The following is an 11,429-nucleotide window of genomic DNA, read 5'->3' as shown; positions in this document are numbered from 1 at the left end:
GTTAGACTCAACTCGACACCGTCGAGGTATTTTGGAGGCCGTCCGTGGTGCTATGGAGGTCGTTCATGTTGCAGAGGAGTTCGTGGCCGAGGAGATCGTTGAGGACGAGTGCAAAGTATTCTTGCTGTGTTCTAGCGGTGTTGCAGTCGTGTAGATCGGGCGTTCGAGGTTGCTGTTGTTCGAGCAGCCGTGCGCATCGGAGCGTGGAGACGCTTCTACTGTTGTGCGTAGAGTTTGATCTCTTTATGCATTTGTATTGTTCATGCTGTAATTTCTGCATTTGAATTGTATAACCACTTGTTTGAAGTTAACTGTAAATGTATTGTTGATTCATGATTGTAATTTGGAATAATCTTGTTTCCGCTGCTCATGGGAATCACGAATCTGATTTCCTTCATGAACCAACAGCAACCGAGGATGACACCATCACTCAAAGCCCTTGACATTCTCGGATTGAGAATCCAAAGGGTGGACTTTGATGGAATTGGTAGAGGGAGGAAGAAAAGACGATCGTGTAGTACGAACAAGCAAGTGGGAGATAGTAGATGACTATCGTATAGTCGGGTGCTTGTCGTTTAGAGAAAGGTACACGATAATGTAGGTTTTACTAAGCGATTATCCAGCAAATAGTAAGTGATTGTTTAGGCTGCTCGGTGCGCTAAGCGATCGTTTAGAAAAGGTAAGTGATCATTTAGAAATCGTGTGCGATCGTTTAGTGTACGGGTGTACGATCGTTTAGAAAAGGTAAGCGATCATTTAGAAATCGCGTGCGATCATTTAGTGTGTGGGTGTACGATCGTTTAGGACGATGGCTATCGCATAGGCTCTCAACGCTAAGCGATCGTAAAGTTTTCACATCGTGAGCGAATTTTCGAATCTCTTACAAAAATGAAAACAATTTTCATTTCATTCTTCAGTTACAAGAACCGAATTCGATCTTCCCATTTTCGCATGATTCCAGAGAAATTCTCGGCCAATTATCTCATAGCCGCCTAACTAATTAAATAATGAATATAATCATATTATATTCTTAACCTATAGTTTGATATCATATATCTACTATAGTAATTTCTCCTCTACTTGATATAAATCATATTTATATCCAATTTCCTCCAAAATAATGTATCTTATACATTTAGTCAATTACATCATATATAATTAACCAGTTCAAATATGTCATATATAATCGAACTCCCTCTTGTCAATTTGAACATTTCAAACTGACCCAAAAACTGATTCTCAACTTTATCCAAGCTACCAAGTGGACCTTATAGACCTGTGGCTTGAAGCTCCAATAGTACATGAATAGCTGACTAAACTCTCTAGCCACGAGATCCACCATCCGTTAACTGCCAGGCATTCCACTAAAGACCAACAGCTGAATTCTTCTTACCACAGATAAATTTATGTGTCCATCGTATATAAGCAATCATGAGTATGATGACCCTTCACAGATGCTCGTAAGTATAACTAGGCCAATTTACCGTTTTCCCCCTGTAGCTCAATCTCACTTCTTAAGTACCACTGATCTCTCTAATGAACAATTCAACATAGTCTAACTATGTATGAACACCTCTCGGGCCGAGAGAAGGTGTGGGGCGCCACATCATTCAAGTCCTGAAATCAGTCTTTAAGCGAGCTATCTATCTACTTGCCCCTGCTTTAGGGAAGGAGTGAATTCCATCTTGTATAGTTGAGTTCCTAGCTCCCAAATCAGACGAATCCCAAAGTGGTAGGTTTAGGTCGGCGACCTGGCCACTGCACCCATGCAAATCAAAGGACCGCCCTCAATGGCAGGAGTTCCCAACTCACTCAGAATTTAGGTCATGTTACCTATGGTCATTTAGTAAAGTGAAGTATCTGTCATGAACGGTGTTATATAACGAGACGTTAACACTTCATGGTCAGGTCTTATACAAACTATTTGTATAGGATGCCCCCCCTCGTATGTCCTCTACATGAATGATCAAGATCAAACCATCTGTGACAAGCCACAACACTTATGACCATTCCACAAAGCGGGCCGCATCCGTAGTGTTACCAGGATAAGGTTTCCCTCCTATATCTATATACTACAGACCATTTTGGTTATAACTTAAGACATGATCCACTTGTATGTCACCACATACATGCTTAAGTTATATCTAGATAACCAGGGATTTTAGGTTTATTGGTTTGTGGTAAAGCAATAAAACAATCAAAAATCAATAAGTGAAGTAAAATATCATATATTATACATCACAAGCAATCGTACAAACTGTTTATAAACTATAGGACATGAGAATTTAGGGCATCAACCCCAACAAAAGAAGAATCGATCGGTTTCGCTTTACTCATGTTGAAACGCTTAAGCACCTTCTCCAAGTATTGCTCCTGTGACATATACAATTTCTTGGAAGCTCTGTCTCGAACTATTTGAATTCTAAGAATTTTCTTTGTTGTCCCTAAATCCTTCATGGTAAAGGATATACTCGATTGTTTCTTCAACCTATCAATTTTTGAAACATTCCTGCTAACAATCAAAATGTCATTAACATAAAGTAATAATACAATAAAATCATTATCAGAAAATTTCTGGACAAAAACAATATGATCAAAAGTACTTTTTTTTGTAGCCTTGCTCCCCCATAACTGATTCAAATTTCTTATCCTACTACCTCGATGTTTGTTTCAACCCATAAGGCTTTTTTTCAATTTACACATCAGATGCTCTTTGCCTTTCTACTCAAAACCCTATGGTTTTTCTATGTAGATTTCTTTATCTAAATCCCCATGAAGAAATGCAGTCTTAACATCCATCTGCCCAACCTCTAGGTCAAGACTGGCTGCCAAACCCAGCACTACACGTATAGAAGACATCTTGACAACTGGTGCAAAAATTTCATCAAAGTTGACACCTTTCTTCTAACTAAACCATTTAACAACCAATCTCACTTTGTAACATGGATTTGAGGTATGTTCTTCCTGTTTCACTCTATAAACCACGTATTTTTCAGTGCAGTTTTTTCTTTAGGCAATTTCACAAGCTCAAAAGTGTGGTTTTCGTGTAAAGACTTCATCTCATCTTTCATGGCATCAATTCACTCTCTTTTATGCTCATCTTCTATGACCTCTTCATAACTCTCAAGCCCTCCCCCATCAGTCAATAATAAATATTCATTAGTTGAATATCTTGTTGATGGACGTCAATCTCTGACAAATCTCTGAGTGAAACATTTGTAGGAACTTCTGTTTCTGACAACTGTTCCTAAACGCTGTCATCTGCTTCAACCTGTTCATAACCCCCATCTGTATCAACAAACTAATCATTTGAACCTCATTTTCTATCTGTATAAAAGGCGGTGTCAAAGAAACTGAACTCAAATCAATCAGATCATCACTATGCTTATAATTTATTTTATCTATCTTCTCAATGTCTAGTATCGTTTGGTCTTCAAAAAACACAACATCTCAACTTCTTATGAGATTCTTCTGTACTAGATCATACAATCTATAATCAAACTCATCTTGTCCATAGCCAAGAAATACACATGGTCTAGTATTTGCATCAAGCTTTGATCCTCATCTTTAGGAATATGAACAAAAGCTTTACAACTAAAGACACGTATGTGATCATAAGATATATCCTTATTTGACTATATTCTATTCGGAATTTTTGATCCCAAAGGAACATGGTGTGAGATTCAAAATATATACAACTGTATTCAATGCTTCACCCGAGAATGATTGTGATAACTGTGACTCTAATAGCAAGCATCTCATTCTCTCAACTAATGTTTTGTTCATTCTCTCAGCCACCCCATTTAGTTTAGGAGTTTTTTGATGTCGAATACCATGATTTGTGTAGTACTCATTAAAAGGTCTACAATACTCACCTTCATTATCAGTCCTAATACTCTTCTACTTTTTACCAGTTTCTCTCTGAACAAGGGCATGAAACCGTTTAAACATCTATAACACCTGATCTTTAGTCTTTAAGGTATAGACCCACGTTTTCCTTGAATGATCATCAATAAACGTCACAAAATATGATGCACCTCCAAGTGTTTTTATTTTCATAGGACCACATACATCAGAATATACCAAGTCTAGTACATTTGGTTTCCTTGAATGCTGAGATGACTTAAAAGTAACTCTAGTCTGCTTTCCTGCCAAACAATGAAGTCACCTTTTTAGGGGTGCACTCTTTATATGAGGAAGATAATTTTTCTTGACTAAAATCTTCAAACCCTTCTCACTCATGCGACTGAGTCTTTTATGCCAAAGCTCAATACTCGCTTCATCATTCATTGAATTTATATCACAATTAGTGATCTTAGCCTCCATATAATACTGTGAGGAATATTTCTCTCATTTAGCTACTACCATAGAGGCTTTAGTGAGCTTCCATTTACCATCATAGAAGGTATTGCAGTAACCTTCATCATCAAGCTTACCTATAGAAATCAAGTTCATGTGAATATTAGGAATGTGCTTCATATTCTTTAAAATCAGCTTAGAACCATTCTTGTTCTCCAAGTGTACATCTCTGATGCCAACTACTTTTGTTGATCCATCATTACCCATCCTAACGATAGCGAAATCACCAAGTGTATAGGATCCAAAGAAATCCTTCTTTGATGTAGCATGAATTGAGGCACCACTGTCAATCACCCAACTGCTCTGTTGTATAGCAAGATTTATAACATCACCATCAAATAAGATGTAAAAATCTCCAGTGGCTACAGTAATCGTGTCTACATCACTGTCATCGTCATCCTTCTTTTCCTTGCATTCATCATTTTTATTGTTCCTTTTAAATTTTCGACAATGTTTATTTATATGCCCTTTCACATGATAATAATAATACTCAACATTTGCAAACCGGCCACTCTTACTTTTGCTTTTGTCTTTTTCCATTGGACCTTTACTCTTACTCCTCCCCCTTCTTTCAGTAACAAGAACATCTGATTGTGAAAAAGAGTCTTGTGACTTTCTTCTCATCTCCTCGTTCAATATGCTACTTTTTACTAAGTCCATACTTAGTACACCATTTGGGGCTGAGTTCGATAAGGAAATTCTAAATGTCTCCCAGAGTTTGGCAATGTACCAAGGACCCATAACCCATGTATCTCATTATCAAACTTGATATTCATCCTAGATAACTTATTAGTGATACCTTGGAATGTATTCAAGTGATCTATCATGGGTGTCCATCTTGATACTTCAACGACATCATTTTTTTTATTGGAAACATTTTATTATTACCAGTTTTAGGGGCATATAGCGACTCAAGCTTGTTCTGCATAGTCCGTGCACGAGTTTCTTCAATAATTTGGTTTAGAAAATTATCTTCTACCCATAGTCTCATAATCCCACACACTTTCCTATGACATAATTCACATTCTTTATCAGTTTTATCATCAAACTTCTCTTTAAAAAAACTGGAAGATGCAAATCATTCACATATAAAATATCTTCCATCTTTCTTTCAAAACATGATAATTTGACCCACTAAGGGTAACCATCTTAGCTAAACTAGTATTCATATTCAACACAAGGTAAACCCAATTAACTTAACTTGACTCTGATACCACTTTATTGGGATAAACACTATATTTTTTGGATCAATTATCCCACTCTTGTTTGAATTTAATAGAATACTGATTAACTAGCAACAATAATAATAATACAAGCAATTTTAATGTGGAAAAATCCCCTCAATGTGAGGAGTAAAAAATCACGGACCAAAGTTAAAATCTCCACTATAATCAATAATGGGTTACAACGAGTTCTCCTTAGTCACAACTAGAGGCATACACAACAAGTATCTCAAGATTAACAATCTTGGCAACAAAAGGCAATAAATTGAGAAGAATAATATTAGAAACGTCTCACTTGAAGTGGCAATCAATTACCCACAGTATCTTACTATACGTAGCTCCATACGAAATATCCACCGTCCAGATTGAAGGCCCTCGTGCCAAGAACATGCTATCAAAGTTTCAGCTCAATCGGACCACAGATCGATCCCCAAATGGCTGAAAAACACTGCTGGTCAGAATGCCAAAAACTCTAATTTTCTTCAACCATTTTAATCTCTTGGTTTGTGTAATACAATCACAAAACCGGTGCTGCAAGGTTATTTAAAAAAACTGATTTAGCCTTAATGGGCCTTGGGCCTTCATAAAGTAAATAACCTACCACATACAACTTGTTTTATTCTTAATTTTTTTAAAGACATCTTGTTATTCATTAGCATTTTCACTATGGATTTTGAAAACATATTGACATATTTTATATCCTTACATAAAAATTATAATAATTATTATTTAGTTAATTTTACTAAAAATTAAGTTTGGGATATTAAATTGGAGATTTATTCTTAATACCTATACTTCCGAGTTTGTTTAATTTTGGTCTTTAATGAACTCCATCCCCATCTCAATTTCAAATCTTAAATGAGGAGGAATTTCCTTGTCGTTTCATATCTAAAATCGGAAGGAGTTTTCAATTTTTTGTAAGAAAAGAAAACATGAACAAAGAAAGAAGAAAGAAAGAAATGAAGAAAAGGGGAAGAGACGAAAAAAGAGAGAACACAAGAAAAGAAAAAGGGGACAACAACTAATTGGGAAAATTTCACAAAATGACCCAAAAACCAAAAACTTTTCTACCAATGACCTTTTCCTAAAAACTTTTCTACCACTGATCTTTTGTCCATGCATTATTCCAAAATTACTCCCAGTTTTAAAAATTCCAAAACTACCCTTCACTCAACCATATATTTACATCTTGCTTGTCCCAAGATGCTTTGATGAAGCCAGAGAGTATTGCTTCTAAGATCCAATCATGAGTTATTTATCTTGTTATATATATATATATATATATATATATATTATGTTTATGTTCTTTTATGTTTATCTTTTTTTTTTAATGTTTATCTTCTTTTATATTTATCTCTTTTCTTCTTTTTTTTGTTATCTTCTTTCATTTTTAATGTTTATCTTTTTCTTTCTTTCTTTCTTTCTTTACTTTTTTTCATGTTTATCTTTTTTATATATATATATATTTTTTAATGTTTATCTACTTTTATATTTCTTTCTTTTTTCTTTTCTTTTCTTTTCTTTTCTTTTCTTTTCTTTTCTTCTTTTCTTTTTTTTTTTTTTAATGTTTATCTTGTTTTATATTCAAAATGTATCATTATTATCTTAAACCTTCTACATATTATTTATTTATTTATTATTATTATTATTGTTATTATTATTTACTTACTATTATTTACTTTAACCGACATACATGTATACATTGGTATATATATTTTTATTTCCTTTAATTTATTTCTTTACTTAACCGACATAGTCATATAATAATTTATTTTGCTTTAAAAACTTACTAGATTTTTCTTCTGAATAATCTTTCTATATCATCTTTATTTATTTCTTAGATATTTACTTGTTTAGATATTTGTTTAATTAAGATTTTATTTGTCAATTATTCAAGGATATCTATGAACCAACTTTTAACCTTATGTATTAAATCTAAAATTGGTCTTCTCTAACAAGTCTTACAAGATAAAAAAAAAAAAAAAAAAAAAATAGCTTGTAATTTATGCACATACTTGGGTTGTTACATTCTTCCCCCTTAAGAACTTTCGTCCTCAAAAGTTTCTTGGTTCCTAAATAGATAAGGGTATTTGGCTCTCATTTCTTCTCCTCGTTCCCATGTAGCTTCTTCTACTTGCTGATTTCTCCAAAGAACTTTCACCAAACTTATTTCCCAATTACGAAGTGACTTCTTATCTCTTACTAGGATGCAGATTGGAGTCTCTTCATATTCCAAGTTTTCACTTATTTGTAGGAGTTCATAATTTACTACATGTGATGGGTCAAACACATATTTTTGAAGTATCAATACATGAAAGATATTATGTATTGTAGAAAGGGTTGATGGTAGCGTCAATCGATAAGCTACTTGGCCAACATGTTCTAATATTTCGGAAGGTCCAATAAAGCGGGGCTAAGTTTGCATTTTCGTCTTAAATGCATAATGCCTTTCATTGGTGCTACCTTTAGAAATACGTGATCTTCTACTTTGAATTCCAACTCTTTTCGATGGTTATCAGCATAACTCTTTTTTCTGCTTTGAGCTGTTCGCATTATTTCCCTAATTAACTTAATTGCCTCTGTTGTTTGTTGCACCAACTCAGGTCCTAGTAGTGTTCGCTCCCCTACTTCATCCCAGTGTACCAGGGATCTACACTTCTTTCCATATAGGGCTTTAAAGGGAGTCATACCAATCATCACCTAATGACTATTATTATTGGAAAACTCTATAAGGTGCAGTTGCGAATCCCACGCTCCAATAAAATCCAAAGCACATGCCCTCAACATGTCTTCTAGGATCTGATTAACTCGTTCTGTTTGGCCATCAGTTTGTGGATGGAAGGTTGTGCTAAAATTTAATTGTGTGTCCATTGCTTTCTGCAAACTTTTCCAGAACTTGGATACAAAACGAGGGTCTCGATCTAAAACAATTGATACTGGGACTCCATGTAACCAAACTATAACGACCAGATCCTTACATAATAAGGTCCGACCGCTACGACATGCATACTTAGATTTTCTATCATGGGACGCGTTTTGGTAAAAATTCAAAAAAACATCTAAAATTTTATTAATTAAGTAGTAAAAATATACAAAAGTTTATTTTACAAAACACCAGGATCCTTAAACATTAGCGTAGTGGAACAAAATGCCTATATGACAAAAATAGTGAGTTTGATGGTTGGCCCCTTGAGCGACGTTCAATCATGCCACCTATGTTGTGTTCTTACCTACAAAATCTGTAAAATAGGATGAGTATATAATATACCCAATAAGTAGTTCTCACTTAAGGTAGTGACCAAATGCATAGTCACATGCAACATGCCATGAAAACAAATGATTGGGACCCAAAACATAAACTTATAATAACATGACGTGGTCAGTTATGCTTCCAATGTAAGTTCCTCGGCCCTGGTAGGAAGATGAGGACTTAAACGAAAACTAACCCATCTGATGATTAGTCGGTCATGCAGTCAGTAGGGCCAGAGTCGCATCCAACATCAACCATTAGAAGGTTGGACTAAAGGGGTGCAACCATACATACCCTACTAGTCTCTAGCATAAACATAACATAAGATTGGGCCTAGAGGGATGCAATCATATATGCCCTGTCAGCTTTGGAAGCATAACCTATACCTAATTAAAACGTGATCTTAACATAATCGTGAACAAACATAATGCATGAGGTCCCTTGTAAAAAAACGTGTTTTAAACATGTAATGCAACATCACAATAAGAACATAATAAAGCAACATAACAAAGGTACACTACCATAAAACATTTCAAGAGAGGGTGAAATAAACTACTTACCTTTACTGCAATCCTAATTGTTCCTTATGGTTTGGTCTTGAAATACTCTTGATTTTTTTTTTCTTTTGTTTTTTTTGTTAACAAAGTGCGCCACTTTCTTATTTATAAGGAAGTTTTTCCAATCTCCTATATATATATATATATATATATATATATCTTGTTTTATATTTATCTTTTTTTTTTTATGTTTATCTTCTTTTATGTTTATCTTTTTTTTTTTATCTTATTTTATATTTATTTATTTGTTTATTTATGTTTATCTTCTTTTATATTTATCTCTTTTCTTCTTTTTTTTTTTTTTGGTTTATCTTCTTTTTTTTTTAATGTTTATCTCTTTCTTTCTTTCTTTCTTTCTTTCTTTCTTTCTTTCTTTTCTTTTCTTTTCTTTTCTTTTCTTTTCTTCCTTAATATTTATCTTGTTTTATATTTATCTTTTTTTTTTAAATGTATCATTATTATCTTAAACCTTCTACATATTATTTATTTATTATTATTATTGTTGTTGTTATTATTATTTATTTACTATTATTTACTTTAACTGACATACATGTAAACATTGGTATATATATTTTTATTTCCTTTAATTTATTCTTTACTTAACGACATAGTCATATAATAATTTATTTTGTTTTAAAAACTTACTAGATTTTTCTTCTGAAAAATCTTTCTATGTCATCTTTATTTATTTCTTAGATATTTAATTGTTTAGATAATTGTTTAATTAAGATTTTATTTGTCAATTATTCAAGGATGTCTATGGACCAACTTTTAACCTTATGTATTAAATCTAAAATTGGTCTTCTCTAATAAGTCTTACAAAATAAAAAAAAAAAATTAGCTTGTAATTTAATACCAAAATTAACTAAATTTTGATTTAGTTAAGTCATAATTAATTAGATCAAAAACATCAAAATTCAATTTCTTAAATTGAATTAAAATTGAAAATTAATTTTATTTTTAATTAATTAAACATATTTAATTAATTAATAATTTAATATCAAATATTAAATTAATCACACAACCAATTTTAATCATGAATCTTATTCATGTAATTAATATTTAAATCATTATTTAAATATTATAAACTCTCCAACTCCATTTAATTTCAATAAATTAAATGTTAATTATATCAAATATAATTATACAAACCCTAATTCGAATTTGAACTTATTCAAATTCAAGCCCTAATTTCAATTTGAACATTTTCAAACTAATATTCAATTTGAACAATTTAAATTGATATCATTCCAAGTTCATTCAATTTATTAATTCATGGTATTCATGTTTTACGAGCTAGTAGAGAGACCTTTTGGACCTACAGATCATGAGCTCCAATGATTTAAGATTAATTGGCTAAAACTCTTTAGACCAAATTAATCAGTATTCGTTAACTATCAAGTCACACCACTATAGCTTAATAGTTTCACTCTCCTCACTGTAGATATATTTATGGCCACTTGATTTAACTATAATCAGTAAGTCAAACCTTCACAGGTTGTTCGTAATAATGACTGGGTCAATATGTTGTTTTACCCTCGACATTACATCTTGCTCCTTAAGTTTCATTGATTCTTTAATAAACAATTGATTTGTGATCTAATCACTAAACTAGATCCCTCTCTGGCCAATGAGAGGGTGAGGCCCCTTGTTCAAGACCCAGATACAGTACTTAACTTAAGAGAACAACCTTTCTTCTATGCCTAAATCGAGTAGGCATGAATTCCTTATTGCACCCTATGTCCCCAACTATCTATCTGGTCTTACCCCTGAAATGGGAGGCTTATTGAGCCAGCGGGTTGAGCCAACCCTCACCTATGAAAATCTAAGGATAATCCTAAATAAATAAGAGTTCATAATTAGTTCAAGATTAAGATCGAGTTACTTAGGTCATCTAAGCGAAATAATTAGTCTTAAACAGTAAACGGTGTTAGAAAGTAAGAGTGACTTATTTCTTGGTCTGATCTTACGCAAACTCATTGCATAGGACGTCCCCACTCCTCATGTCAATACATGAATAAATTGGGATCACTTCGTTTA

At 33.1% G+C, this 11,429-nt stretch overlaps 1 long non-coding RNA gene across 1 annotated transcript; it reads right to left on the bottom strand.

Moving 5' to 3' along the window:
- Positions 1–8,616: 8,616 nt before the first annotated feature.
- On the bottom strand, positions 8,617–9,484 carry LOC150032936 (uncharacterized). The gene is made up of 2 exons (XR_016524735.1): positions 9,393–9,484; positions 8,617–8,821 (listed from the first exon to the last, which is right to left on the bottom strand). It is a non-coding gene; the product is annotated as an uncharacterized LOC150032936 (long non-coding RNA).
- Between the last annotated feature and the right edge of the window lie 1,945 nt (positions 9,485–11,429).

Source organism: Benincasa hispida, chromosome 11 (assembly GCF_027475165.1).
Source record: "Benincasa hispida cultivar pf3 chromosome 11, pf3_genome.v1.1, whole genome shotgun sequence".
Classification (NCBI taxonomy): Eukaryota; Viridiplantae; Streptophyta; class Magnoliopsida; order Cucurbitales; family Cucurbitaceae; genus Benincasa; species Benincasa hispida.
Note: the sequence above shows the minus strand (reverse complement) of the source record. Positions and strands in the feature narration are given on the sequence as shown.